We start from the raw sequence: 6,945 nt of genomic DNA, 5'->3' as shown, positions 1-6,945 counted from the left end.
AGCAGCTGCGCAGGTTGACTCTGTGGTTAAGAAGGCGTACGGTGTATTGGCCTTCATCAATCGTGGGATTGAGTTCAAGAGCCGAGAGGTAATGTTGCAGCTATATAGGACGCCGCCCACTTAGAGTACTGTGCTCCATTCTGGTCGCCTCACTACAGGAAGGACGTGGAAAGCATAGAAAGGGTGCAGAGGAGATTTACAAGGATATTGCCTGGTTTGGGGAGCATGCCTTATGAGAATAGGTTGAGTGAACTCTGCCTGTTCTCCTTGGAGTGAAGGAGGATGAGAGGTGACCTGATAGAGGTGTACAAGATAATGAGAGGCATTGATCGCGTGGATAGTCAGAGGGTTTTCCCCAGAGCTGAAATGGCTAGCACGAGAGGGCATAGTTGTAAGGTGCTTGGAAGCAGGTAAAGAGATGTCAGGGTAGGTTTTTTACGCAGAGACTGGTGAGTGCATGGAATGGGCTGCCGGTGGCGGTGGTGGAGGTGGAAACGATGGGGTCTTTTAAGAGACTCCTGGATGGATACATGGAGCTTAGAAAACTAGAGAGCTATGGGTAAAGCCTAGGTAGTTCTAAGGTAAGGACATGTTCGGCACAGCTTTGTGGGCCGAAGGCCTGTACTATGCTGTAGGTTTTTCTATGTTTCTAAGAGATTCCGGTGAGGAGTCAGTAATAAATGAAAGAAGTGGTAGGAAGGCAATTGTCCTAGACACTGGGTGAAATGAGATATCTGACAAGGCTTTACTTTGAACGGGCAAAGAAGAGCAAAGAGCTGTGTTGGAAACGTACTGTACCTAGAATTGTCAGACGCGCGGTGATATGCGTCATCCGGTGGTCTGTGGCCCCAGTGCTGGAAGGACGAGATAGTTGCCATAGGTAGGCTTTTGCCATCGGTCGATAGACACCAGGAACAAATGTCCATGAACATTGTCGCATGAACAACGAGCAGTTGGTGCCAGAGTCTGAATTTCGGCATACAGGTGGAGGGCGCTTTTCAAAGCGAAATCATCCAGCGGCATTTTGGTCTTTTAAGAGATTCCTGGACAGGTACATGGAGTTGAATGAAATAGAGGGCTATGGGTAACCGTAGGTAATTTCTAAGGTAAGGACATGTTCAGCACAGCTTCGTGGGCCGAAGGGACTGTATTGTGCTGTAGATTTTCTGTGTTTTTATGTTTCTCTGAAATGATGTCAGTGTTAAACGGGCGTGGCTGTAGACGAACCCAAGTGCAGAACACGGGCGTGAAGGCAGAGTCGGGAGGCGTTATTAACATAGCGAGCGTGGAGTCGGTATCCAGGAGCAATGCTAGACTTAGAACTGGCGGTCCTAAGAACCATGAAATGAGGTTACTCACACCGGAGTCGACCAACAGACTGGCAGCTCCTTGTTGTGATCACAGGGTGTTTATACTGCATTTGCTGATAGAAAGCAGGTGTTTGTAGTTAGTGGAACCTGTGAATGATTGGACACTAAAAGAGGTGATTGAAGTCCAATTCCAGAGGTAAATAGCTGGGTGGGCGATTGCCAGAAGGGACCATGACAGTCAGTTAATGGAAAGTAGAAAATATCGTGTTAGGCCTGCTACTTTGAAAGGAGATAGGATGAAAAGCTAATCGTCAGATAATATTTTAGTAAATGATGAGCTTCAGACGAGGAGTCAGCAATACATCAGGTAAGTGGTAAGAATGAAATAGCCCTGGACAATGGGTGAAATCAGACAGCTGATAAGGGTTTAATTTGTACTGGCAAAGAATGTGAAGGAGCTGTGTAGGAATCGTACCTAAAATTTTCATATCCGCAGTCAAATGCGTTCTTCTGTGCCCCACTGGTCACCACTGCTTGAATGATGGACTGCTGCAGGTGGCAGGGTGCTGCAGCAGATCGACAGACAGCAATAACAAATCTGCACGAACATTACAATAGGACGAGATCAAGTTGCTGCCAATGTTTAGACCTCGGATGTCTCCGTGACACTTTGTGCTGAGGCTTGGTATTGAAGAAGGTGTTGGTGATACAGAGGTCGTCTTGGCAGTAGAGCTGAAGGAGGCGCTGGCCGTTTTCATTCATCTTTCTAGTTTCAAACTGTTCGAAATAAGAGGGCCATCTGTGGTGGTCGCTGCCTATTCTTGAGTAAAAGTCGTGGAGAAAGAATAGTGGCTCTTGAGAAGGGACTTCTCTGATGGCAGCACTGAGTTCATCACATAACTTATCCTTAGCTTCCTGGGCAGAGCTTTATGTCGGCGTGTAAGCACGGACTGTGCTAACCAGGTCTACAGACGTTTGAAGCTGAAACCTGAGCAGTCTTTCAGTTCCTTCAGTTGGTGGTATGATGGCGCCAACTAGGCTGTTTAACCATATAACAATCACAGCACGGAAAACAGGCCATTCCGGCCCTCCTAGTCCGTGCCGAACTCTTAATCTCACCTAGTCCCACCTACCCGCACTCAGCCCATAACCCTCCACTCCTTTCCTGTCCATATACCTATCCAATTTTACCTTAAATGACACAACTGAACTGGCCTCTACTACTTCTACAGGAAGCTCATTCCACACAGCTATCACTCTCTGAGTAAAGAAATACCTCCTCGTGTTTCCCTTAAACTTTTGCCCCCTAACTCTCAAATCATGTCCTCTCGTTTGAATCTCCCCTACTCTCAATGGAAACAGCCTATTCACGTCAACTCTATCTATCCCTCTCAACATTTTAAATACCTCGATCAAATCCCCCCTCAACCTTCTATGCTCCAATGAATAGAGACCTAACTTGTTCAACCTTTCTCTGTAACTTAAGTGCTGAAACCCAGGTAACATCCTAGTAAATCGTCTCTGCACTCTCTCTAATTTATTGATATCTTTCCTAAAATTCGGTGACCAGAACTGTACACAATATTCCAAATTTGGCCTTACCAATTTTAACATTACATCCCAACTTCTGTACTCAATGCTCTGATTTATAAAGGCCAGTGTTCCAAAAGCCTTCTTCACCACCCTATCTACATGAGACTCCACCTTCAGGGAACTATGCACTGTTATTCCTAGATCTCTCTGTTCCACTGCATTCCTCAATGCCCTACCATTTACCCTGTATGTTCTATTTGGATTATTCCTGCCAAAATGTAGAACCTCACACTTCTCAGCATTAAACTCCATCTGCCAACGTTCAGCCCATTCTTCTAACCGGCATAAATCTCCCTGCAAGCTTTGAAAACCCACCTCATTATCCACAACACCTCCTACCTTAGTATCATCAGCATACTTACTAATCCAATTTACCACCCCATCATCCAGATCATTTATGTATATTACAAACAACATTGGGCCCAAAACAGATCCCTGAGGCACCCCGCTAGTCACCGGCCTCCATCCCGATAAACAATTATCCACCACTTCTTATGGCGAAATCAGCACCATTTGCCCTGGGCTATTCTGGTAGCTTTCCATGCCAGATGATGGAGATGTCTTCTTCTCGAAGGCTTCCAGAGGAAGAGAGCTTTATTTCTTGAATAGCGACGATGGCCATCTGAAGTCTGTTCACTTCGTTGTTGATGACTGTAGTCTTGCGGGCGTCGCTCATTTCTTGCAGGTCTTCTGTAAGGCCTGATGTCCTGGTCCGTACATTCCACGTACCTAGCTTGAAGGCTGAATACTTTTGACGTTTCCTTTTTTAACCAAGTGTAAGGTTATCGATCCACCTGTCGGGGTTCCCTGAGCCCCACACACCCAGTGGAGCAAGTGGACCGTGGCGAGGCAGCACCTATTTGACTGCGCACTGCCCAGCTTGAGGCGGGCGGTAGCTGGTCTGTGAGGTCCGAGCACCTCTCCCACCATTAGAAGCAGCCCCTGGCGCCTCACTCTACGCCAATCGAGTGCAGTGGCTTATCACTGCTGTTTCCCGTGTTGTGTCAACGCTGAGTAGCGATGCTGGAATGTCCTCTCCAGTGCGCTAGCTGCGGCGAGAAGATTTGAAGAACCGGCTGTTGCTCATGCAGTGGGTTCCCCCTCTCCACGTCAAGGGAAGGGCAAGCGCCGATGCAGCTTGACATCAGTGTCGTCGCAGAGGTTGCCAGAGTGAAGTTGAAAACAATATCAAACTGCTTTGGGGACCCGGCTCCGGATTTCTTCCTCGGGGTTTACTCCCGAAGCCTTTCCCATGGATGGGTATGGCCGCAAGGCGAGGGAGGTTTAAAATCATTGTTTCCTTCTTCTAGACGGGATGCTGTCCAAGGCTGACGGGCTCGAAGCAGCCGGTTTTGAGGCGCCAGTGGTCGGCCTTTGCCCCTTCTCTTGCCAGTAAAAAGAGTTCCGACGGGCATAGTAGCTAAGCCACACGCGAAGGCCAAGAATTGGACTTCGTTGTCAGAAGCTATAAGAGACGCATGACATTTGGAGCACTTTATAGGTAGTGGGAGCTTATCCGAGCAACACACATAAAATGCTGTAAAAGGCCTCGGAGAACAGTAAAGTCGACGTTTCAGGTTGACGATAAGTCCTGGCGAAGGGTTTCGGTCCGAACCTTCGACACTTTTTTCCACAGGGGTCGCCTGCCCTGCTGGGTTTTTCCGGCATTTGATGCGTGTAGTCAGAAATATGTCGTCCTTCGGTCGATACTTTCAATCGGGCTCCAAAGATCGGTTCCTCTATGGTTATGCAGATAATCGATTGCGTTCACTGAGCTACTTGGCGGCATGAGACTGCGCTCTATAGTCATCTTACACGTGACCAGATGGAGTTCAAAAGAATCAAATCACAAAATACCCAAGGAATGCTTCTCACAAGCTCGCATTCCAGAGCGCTAATTCTTCACACCTGCGGCTTTCTACCAATCGCACACTTGATTGGTTTCCAAGGACAGGGAAGATAGAACTCTTGCCTTCACAGCAACTGTACAACAATACAGGTTGCCGGAAGGGCACCGAGATAACTTGCTGCAAGTCTGAGTTGGCAGCCTTCAGCAGTCACGCTCAATTCAGCAGTTCCCAATCCACACCAGCAGGTGGTGCCATGATCTGAAGTTTCGGCGCACAGTTGTCGACCACTCCAAGAAGCAAAGACATCTTACCGCATTGTTTTAGTCTTATCCCACTTGTGTAGCCCAGCTAAGGTGCTACTTGCTAACCATCTATGTACTGCCACTGTCTGGACTACAATTATCTTTCCGCATGAGAGCGTTGTTTGGGCTCTGAAGTCGAAGACGTAGATGTGCATTCAGTGTTGGAGTATTGTCAGTGACCGCGGTATCTTTTCCTGTTCCTCATGATCATGGGCATGGACAGATCCTCCAGTGATGGTGGACTGCAGCCAATCACCTGTTTGTTTGATTTTTTTTTTGCTGAGCAGGCAGTTCGCTCTCGTTTCCGTATATTGTTAGCGAACATTGCACCAAACAAGACAGTTATGGCTGCTGAGAGAATGCTGTCTATGTCAGCTGTATAGAATTACACCGGTATGCTCCGGCGAAGATGGAATTTTACAAGAATATATCCTATGGCAATCGCTTTTGTTAATGAAGGAGTTCTGGTTCTCCACATCAGGTCCTGACCTGAACGTAAGGTTACCCAAAAGCTGAATGTTGAAACAATGCTAACTGTAGAGTTGTTAACTGGGCTGAATATGCATCTTCAGGGATGTTGCTCGTTTGGGTGTTGAAGGAACGTATTTCACTATGTTTCCATATAAATGTGCGAAATCAATTTAAACCTGGATCGAAATCAGAACATTCAACCCCAGATCTCAATACCACCACCTATAGCAGTACAGTACGTTGTCCAAAAAAACACAAGGACAACATTCTTCACCCTGTAGAATGAATACCAGTTTCCGGACTTTCGATTCCACACCAGTAAAGAGTTCAGAAATGTGTGCTGTCATAAATGTTAGATGTGTGAGAGTTTATTGGCACAGCTTTGTGGGCCGAAGGGCCTGTATTGTGCTGTAGGTTTTCTATGTTTCTGTTTTTTCTTCGTTCCTTCTCGTATGTTCGGCTGTCTTTGCAGGCATGCAATAGTGCTGGAGGCGCAGAGCGAAGTAAAGAATGCGAGGGAACTTGCTCGGCGTTCCCGTCGCTTAGCATGCGGGAGGTAGCGATTTCATGGCGGCATACACCGTTGATACTTTGGATGAAGAGGCACGCCTGTAATTAAATTGATGTGAGGCCTGTCGGTGCTGGAAGGATGAGAGAGAAGGAGAGGAAAAGGTGCCATTTTCTGCAAAGATGAAAATGTGGTGTCAAGCCGGCTTGTTTGAATGGAGTGTAGAGTAAAAGATTTCTGGTAGCTGATGCCGCATTGAACAGTGATCTTCAGGTTGGGAATGAGCGATAAATCAGGTAGGCGGTAAGAACGGGGAAACAGGGTGAAAGAAGGCAGCTGTCTGCTACAGGAGTGCATAAGAATAGGGCAAAGGATACCATCGAGCCAGGTAGGAGTCGAACCTACAATCTTCTGATCCGTAGTCAGACGCGTTATCCATTGCGCCACTGGCCCACACCGTCTCGAACTCTGGACAGCTTCAACTGGCACTGTGCTGCAGGCGGTAGACAGAGATCTGTAACTGGTTGCCCTAAATGTTGATGGCAACCGCCGCCGATGTGCAGTAGATTGCAGCCGGCTTCCCTACATCCTTCAGTTTGTATAGTGAAGGACTGTACTCAGAAATGTGTCTTCCTTTGGGCGCTGTTTCAACTCCGGCTCCAACGATCGGCTCCTCTTTCGTTAGGCAGATCATCAGTCGCGTTTCACTGCACTTCTCGGCGGCATGAGACTACGTTCAATAGAGCTCCGACAAGTGACCATATGGAGCTCAAAGCAATCAAATCACAAAACACCCAAGGATAGCCTATCAGCAGCTCGCATTCCAGAGCGATATGTGTTAACACTCGCGGCTCTGGGAGTACCACCACACGCACACTTGATTGGTCTCCAAGAGAAGGGACGATAGAACC

The 6,945-nt window shown here is 47.5% G+C and overlaps 1 non-coding gene across 1 annotated transcript; it reads right to left on the bottom strand.

Moving 5' to 3' along the window:
• Positions 1–6,414: 6,414 nt before the first annotated feature.
• Positions 6,415–6,487, bottom strand: trnar-acg (transfer RNA arginine (anticodon ACG)). The gene has a single exon. It is a non-coding gene; the product is annotated as a tRNA-Arg (tRNA).
• Positions 6,488–6,945: the final 458 nt, after the last annotated feature.

This window comes from Hemitrygon akajei, chromosome 1 (assembly GCF_048418815.1).
Source record: "Hemitrygon akajei chromosome 1, sHemAka1.3, whole genome shotgun sequence".
NCBI lineage: Eukaryota > Metazoa > Chordata > Chondrichthyes > Myliobatiformes > Dasyatidae > Hemitrygon > Hemitrygon akajei.
Note: the sequence above shows the minus strand (reverse complement) of the source record. Positions and strands in the feature narration are given on the sequence as shown.